The following is a 7,907-nucleotide window of genomic DNA, read 5'->3' on the forward strand; positions in this document are numbered from 1 at the left end:
ATTACACACCAGACTAAAAACCCCAGGGTCCCCTTTGGACAGAAGAAAGTTCCAAAAATCTGTCAAGCATTATTTAGAGGCTGATCCCATTTTTCCAAGCTGGTTGGTGACCGGGCTTTGAGGCTGCTGGTCGGGGACCTCAGTTTGACAGTCTGGCAGCTGCCTTCCCATCCTCCCCCTGCGTGGCAGGGCTTTGCAGCCTTGTGCCCTGGGCTGGGAGCCCAGAGAGGCCTCACTAAAGAGACACTTGGAACTTCCCCCTGAAAACGCCTGGCTCTGATTTATTTCCCATCCTGGCCCATGTTCTGCTGACCTGATCTTATAAGCACATAATTATGTTATTAGCATATGATGAACCACAGTATACAATGCGTCCTGCTGGAGAGAATTAGAATAAACTGCCACTTCAGCAGAGTTCCAGATAAAACAGCACCACAAAAGGAAAGAAGGAGAAGGCAGCAGAGGATAGGCCATGGTCGCAGGTACAGCCACTGTGCCTCCCTCGAGGCTCCCTCCTGGGGTCATGGCTAAAGAAACAGACCCAGGGAGAGCGGAGGGGTGACTTGGCTTGAAACTCACAGGCCCCGGACATCCCCAGTGAGAATGAGAATAAGAACCCAGCATTAATTAAGCCTTGCCTGGGTTTTAGCAGGAATTACAGCACTGGGAAAAGAGGGGAGATGTTTTCTTTTGTTTTTTGTTTGTTTGTTTGTTGTTGCCAGTCAAGACAGGTTTATTTTAACGAAAACAAACCTGAGAGGGGCTTCTGGCTGAGTTAGATGTTTTCAGCAGGCAGAGATTGGCTCATAGGACAGAGAGCACAATGCCCCATAATGAGGGCTCAGAGCCTCCATGGCTGGGCAGCCCCAGGAGCAGGGCCCGTGTCCCAGACCCATGTAGAACCCACACTTGGTCACACCACAGCAGCCAAAGAATGGGGGCCCAGCCCACAGCAGTGCACATAAGAGCCTGCTATGCATAGGGTCAGGGCCCACAGTGTCAAGGGAACATATCACAGGTGTCACAGGCTCCAGCCATTCTGATGTTGAATGACCCACATGGCAGGCTCTTGACTTGGAGCTATTGCTCATACAGTTCCTTCTGCCTGCTGTTCGCTTTCTCTTTCTCTTCCTGCTCTCCTTTAGAGCTCATCTCTAGGGTTGTCCTTTTTTAATTTTCATTTTCTCAGACAGAGTTTTGCTTTGTAGCCTAGGCTGGAGTGCAGCAGTGTGATCACAACTCACTGCAGCCTCCAACTCCTGGGCTCAAGTGACCCTCCTGCCTCAGCCTCCTAAGTTGGTGGGACTACAGGCATGTGCCACCATACTCAGCTCAGTTTTGAATTTTATATAGAGATGGGGTCTTGCTATGTTGCCCAGGCTGGTCTCAAGTATCTGGCTTCCAGGGATGCTCCCACTTCATCTCCTAAAGTGCTGGGACTGCAGGCATGAGCATCCATGCCTGGCCCTACACTCCTCCTTGAATATAGAGGCCAGAGGGTGAAAATAGAGAGAGTGATCTTGTGCCATCCTATATTGCTATAGGACTGCAGAAGCGATGGCTGCAGCTCCATCCCAGCCTGGTCTGGAACTCCTGGCCTCAAGGGATCCTCCTTGTTAGATATAGCGGATGTCAGGTTTCTCTTCAAAGAATCAACGTGTCAGTGTGTTCAGCTCGCTTATTCTTTAATTCTCTATTTTAAAGTTTAACTTCCTTGTGGTTCCAGTAAACAACCTTCTCCACTGGTTCTAATCAGTAGTTCACATCTGTTCCCCCAGTTCCCGGCTCTGTCCTGACTCATCCTGGTCACCTGCTTCAGGTGACTACTTGTTTCAGTCATCTGCTCTGGTCATCTTCTTTGACCTAGGTCACCCCTGGCTACCTGCTCTGACCTGCCTGTAACCATCCTTCCCACCAAACCACCCACCATGCCATTTTAGCTCAGACCCCTGCTCTGTTTAAAAGAGCCAATCAGGATTAGTTTAGCTTGTGTGGTCTAACCATAGCCAATAGGAGAATGACACAGCAGTGGGGCAACCCCCTCAGGAATAAGTACCCCTTCCCCTCCTTGCCCAGGTTTGTGCTCGCCATTGTTCCATCTGTGAGCCACACCCTTCTCCAGAAGTGAACTGCCTTGCTGGGAAATTTATATTTGAGTGCTACTTCTTTTGTGGCATCAAAAATCACTTATAACATCCCACCTCAGCCTCCTCAAGTACTGGGATTACAGGTGTGAGCCACCACACCCGGCCCAGGGTTGCCTTTTGCCAGTCTCTGTCATGTACCTGCCTCCCTGTGTTGAAATGATTTGCCTGGATGAGTTATCCCTGTTGTTTCCTGTTGCAATGGACTGAACATCTGTGTCCTATGAAAATTCATTTGTTGAAACCCTAATAACCAACATGGTGGCATTCAGAGGTGGGGCCTTTGGAAGGAAGGTAATTAGGTCACAAGAGTTACAAACCCCAAAAATCGGAGACAGGTCTCAGTTAATTTAGAAAGTTTATTTTGCCAAGGTTGAGAACTTGAGCCCATGACACAGCCTCAGGGGGTCCTGACGACATGTGCCTGAGGTGGTCAGAGCACAGTTTGGTTTTATACATTCTAGGGAGGCATGAGACATCAATCAACATATGTAAGATGAACATTGGTTCGGTCTGGAAAGGCAGGACAACTCAAAGCATGGAGGAGGCCACCAGGTCATAGGTAGGTAAGGGACAAATGGTTGCATTCTTTTGAGTTTCTGATTAGCCTTTGCAAGCAAGGCAGTCAGCCATGCATCTGTGTCAGTGAGCAGAGCGGTGACTGAACAGAATGGGAGGCAGGTTGGCCTGAACCAGTTCCCAGCTTGACTTTTCCCTTTAGCTTAGTGATTTAAGGACCCTAAGATTGATTTGCCTTTCACAAATGGAACCCCCACAAATAGGATCAGTGGGGGCAGAGTCTCACTCTATTGCCCAGGCTGGAGTGTAGTGGCGCAATCTAGGCTCACTGCAACCTCTGCCTCCTGTATTAAACCGGGTCTCCTGCCTCAGCCTCCCGAGTAGCTGGGACTGCAGGTGTGTGCCACCATGCCTGGCTAATTTTTGCATTTTTAGTAGAGACAAAGTGTCACCATGTTGGCCAGGCTCGTCTCAAACTCCTGACCTCAGATGATCTGCCCACCTTGGTCTCCCAAAGTGCTGGGTCTACAGACGTGAGCCACTGTGCCCAGCCAGATTAGTGCACTTATAAGAAGAGGGCAGAGAGCTCATGAGCTGTCTTTCCACCACATGAGGACACAGAGGGAAGATGGAAGCCTGCAACCCAGAAGCAGGGTCTCGCCAGGACCCACCCATGTTGACATCCCGATCTTGGACTTCCAGCCTCCAGAGCTATGAGAAATAAATTGCTGTTGTTTTTTGAGCCACCAGCTATGGCACTTTGTTACAGCAGCCCAAAGGGACTAAGACGCCTGCTCCAAACTTCCTTCTGGCAGCATGGTTCGATCCAACCCTGCAGAAGATGGGTAAAGACACTGCGGATTTAACAGTCACACTGTTGGGACCTCGGGGAGCTAAAGACACTGCGGATTTAACAGCCACACTGTTGGGACCTCGGGGAGCTAAAGACACTGCGGATTTAACAGCCACACTGTTGGGACCTCGGGGAGTTAAAGACACTGCGGATTTAACAGCCACACTGTTGGGACCTCCGGGAGCTGGCAGGCTGCCTGGAGACTTTTGGGCAGTGATACGTGGAGAACTTTGGTGCCTTGCTGAGGACTTCAAGGATGCAGCACTGGCCAGTGCTTGAATTTCTCCTGCTCCCTGGGATCTGGAGATGAGGGGCAGTCTGTTTCTGAAGATCAGGAGGCCCCAGCTGGGAGAAGGGGATGCTGAGGAGAAGGCGATGATGAGGTGGGTGGCAAATGGGTGAGAGGCTACAGATAGGAGCCCTGAAGTAGGAAGGCAGAAATAAGACCACCTGAGCAGAGGGCAGAGCGTGGTGGCGTTTTTGTTTGTTTATTTTTAAGACAGAGTCTCGCCTTGTCGCCCAGGCTGGAGTGCAATGGTGCGATCTTGGCTCACTGTGACTGCTGCCTCCTGGGTTCAAGCGATTCTCCTGCCTCAGCCTCCCAAATAGCTGGGATTACAGACATGTGCCACCATAGCCGGTTAATTTTTTGTATCTTCAGTAGAGACAGGGTTTCACCATGTTGGCCAGGCTGGTCTCGAACTCCTGACCTTGTGATCCGCCCACCTTGGCCTCCCAAAGTGCTGGGATTACAGGTGTGAGCCACAGCACCTGGCCTGTATTTTGTTTTTTTAAGATGGGGGCTTGCTCTGTTACCCAGGCTGGAATGCAGTGGCACAATCTTGGCCCACTGCAACCTCCGCCTTTTGGATTCAAGTGATTCTCCCGCCCCAGCCTCCCAAGTAACTGGGATTATGGGCCTGCACCACCCCGCCCAGCTAATTCTTGCATTTTTAGTAGAGAAGGCATTTCACCATGTTAGCCAGGTTGGTCTTGACCTCAAGTAATCTGCCCACCTCTGCCTGGCAAAATGCTGGGATTACAGGCATGAGCCACCACACCCATCCCAGAGCATGATATTGATGAGAGGCAACCTTCCCTGCATTTGGCTTCCGTTCCAGACACCCAAGGGTACTTGCCCCAGCCCAGGGACCCTGCTGTCCCTGTCTTCCCATCCCCCTAACTCCACCCTGGTCGTGCCTCAAGCCTCCTTCCTCTCTTCCCTCCTCCTGGATCCCGAGCGGGGCTCGCAGAGCCGAGTGGCTGCTCTGACTGTTCCCCTACTTGGCTTTTGCTGCTCTTCTTGGCTCCCTGATGAAGTTCCCAGAGCCTCTGCTCCAACATTCCTGCTTCCTGGAGGTGCCAAACATACTCCAGTCCTCCTCGCTCTCAGCTGATGACCTCATCTGCTTCAGGGAGCATGGAACCATGCAGCATGAACTTCTCTAAATTCCACCCCTTCTGCTTCGTAATATGGGTCCCCTCACCCTCCTGTCTCCTTTTCTCTCCTCTCCTGGCAAGAGAGTCCCTCTCCTCTGCCTCTTCCCATTTTTCCGTTCACTCGTGTTCGTTCCTGGGTGTCTACAACAGGATTGTTTCATCCCAAGGAAAATATGACTCTCAACCCAGATGGTCCTCAAGCTGCCGTCCTTCAGTTCTCCTTCCTGTTACCACCAAAATTGCAGGAAGGAAGGTTCATCCAAACACCTCTGCTCCTTCACCTTCCCCAACCTTCGCAATCACGATTTCAACCCAAAGATGCCCTTGAAAAGATAATCACAATATGCTGTGAATCAAACAATGCAGATGGTAAAACATGATGTGTACCGCACTTGCATTTCTTGTTTTAAAAGTGTTATATTTACATATGTTTTTCATTGAGGAATGTTACATAATAAAATAACAGAAGGTATACCTAAATGATGCGATTGTGGGTGTTTTTTAATTCTTTGTATCTATTTTCAGATTTTTCTTAAGGAACATGAATTATGTGTGAAAAAAATACAGGCCTCAGAAAAAAGGCAGCAAACTGCTTTTCAGATGTTCAGAAATAATGCTGAAATTCAATGACACATCACTCCTTATATCAAAGGGATAGATCAAAAATTTTAAAGTGAAAAATGAAGCAATAAAAGAATTAGAAAAATCTTGGAGCAGGTAGACTTTTCTCTTCTGTGGCTTTTAGGTTTTGAGGAAGAGAGGTTTGTCCAATACACTTGGTGGCAGCAAACACAGTGAACAAAATTAAAATACATGGAACAAATTAGGGGAAATTAGGCTGAGTACACAAGTTTGAGACCAGCCTGGGCAACATAGTGGAACGTTGTCTCTACAAAGAATTGTAAAAACTTAACCAGGCATGGTGGCATATGCCTGGGATCCCAGCTACTCAGGAGGCTGAGGTGGGAGAATCTCCTGAATCCCTGAAGTCAAGGATGCAGTGAGCCGTGATCTCACCACCTCGCTCCAGCCTTGATGACAGACTAAGACACTGTCTCAAAAAAAAAAAAAAAAAAGAAAAATCAAAAACAAAACAAAGTAGGGTAAATTGATTGTATGTGAAAATTGTTAGTTCCCTTAAACTAATTATTTAAATACTAATTTTAAATCAATAAGAAAAAGTAGCAACTAGTCAATAGAAAAATGAGTGGGCAAAGAACCTGAAATACTTCCCAGAAAAAAATAGACAATTAACTTAGAAACACGTGAAGGCAAAACTTTACAAGAAAAAGCACCATTTCTATTATTTGTATTAGATTGTCAAAGAATAAAAATATTGATCATGTACTGTGCAGACAAGAATATGCAGAAACTGGGATTTTCACACATTGGGGTGGGAATGTAAATTGATCTCTGCAGTGCTATCTTTCCAAATTTAAAATTCACAAGCTCTTTGAGCCATCACACACTTCTGGGAATTTATTCTAGAGATATTCTAAAGAATCAGCTGTTGCTTTGATTTTATTGTTTTTTGCTTTCAATTTGGTTGATTTCTGCTCTAATTTTTATCTTCTTCCTGCTGCTTGCTTTAGGTTTGCTTTTCCTTCTTTCTTTCTCTTTTTTTCCTTCCTTCCTTCCCTCCCTCCCTCCCTCCCTCCCTCCCTCCCTCCCTTCCTTCCTTCCTTCCTTCCTTCCTTCCTTCCTTCCTTTCCTTCCTTCTTTCTTTCTCTCTCTCCATCTTTCTCTCTTTCTTACTTATTTTCTTTCTTTCTTTCCCTCTTGGTCTTGCTGTGCCCCCCTTCCCGAGGTGGAGTGCAGTGGCACAGTCATAGCTCACTGCAGCCTCAGACTCCCAGGATCAAGCAATCTTCCTGCCTCAGCCTCCCTAGTAGCTGGGACTACAGGCACATGCCACCACATGTGGCTAATTTTTTTTGGGGGGGTCTCCCTATGTTGCCCAGGCTGTTTTATACTCCTGGACTCAAGCAACTCTTTCCCCTTGGCCTCCCAAATAGGTTTTCTTTTCTCTCATGAGATTCCTAAGGTTAAAAATGTAAGCAACTTTGTGATTTGTCATCTTTGTCTAATATGAGTATTCAGTGCTATACATCTTCGTCTAGAGACCACTTTTGCTGCATCAAAATAAAATACATTCCAATTCATTTTATTTTTCTTTTATTTCAAAAGACTTTGAAATTTTTTCTTAAAACATCTCTTCTTTGACCCACGGGCTATTTAAAAGTATAGTGTTTAATTTCCAAATCGCTGGGCTTTTCTGACTATCTCTTACTGACTTCTAGTGCAATGTGGCTATGAAGCAAGAATTCTCATTGTACCATTTCCACTCCTTTACATTTTTGAGGTTTGTTTTATAGCACAGAATATGATCTATTGTGATGAATGATGCTTGTATACTTGAGATAAATGTGTAATCTGCTGTTGAATTAAGTTTTCTATACATGTCAATTAGGTTGAATTAGTTGATTATATTTTGTCTAAAATTGACTGGTAGTGATTTGTCCAACATTAATGCAATGACTCCTGCTTGTTTTGGTTAATGTTTCCATGGTATATTTTCCTTCATCTTTTTTTTTTTTTTTTAATGTATCGATGGCCAGGTGTGGTGTCTCACACCTGTAATCCCAGCACTTTGAGAGGCTGAAGTGGGTGGATCACCTGATGTCAGGAGTTCAAGACCAGCCTGGCCAACACGGTGAAACCCCATCTCTACTACAAATACAAAAATTAGCCAGGTGTGGTGGCCCACGCCTGTAATCCCAGTTACTTGGGAGGCTGAGGTGAGAGGATTGCTTGAACCTGCAAGGCAGAGTTTCCAGAGAGCCGAGATTGTGCCACTGTACTCCAGCCTCAGTGTCAAAGCGAGATTGTCTCAGAAAATAAGATAAAGTTTTAAAAAGTAATTATCAATATATTTTGACTAAAATTCACCA

The 7,907-nt window shown here is 46.5% G+C and overlaps 1 long non-coding RNA gene across 2 annotated transcripts in view; it reads left to right on the top strand.

Annotated features, from left to right (window-relative positions):
• Positions 1-7,907, top strand: part of LOC118149159 (uncharacterized) — an 89,612-nt gene that overhangs the window by 36,546 nt on the left and 45,159 nt on the right. The gene's annotated exons all lie outside the window — the stretch shown is intronic.

This window comes from Callithrix jacchus, chromosome 2 (assembly GCF_049354715.1).
Source record: "Callithrix jacchus isolate 240 chromosome 2, calJac240_pri, whole genome shotgun sequence".
NCBI lineage: Eukaryota > Metazoa > Chordata > Mammalia > Primates > Cebidae > Callithrix > Callithrix jacchus.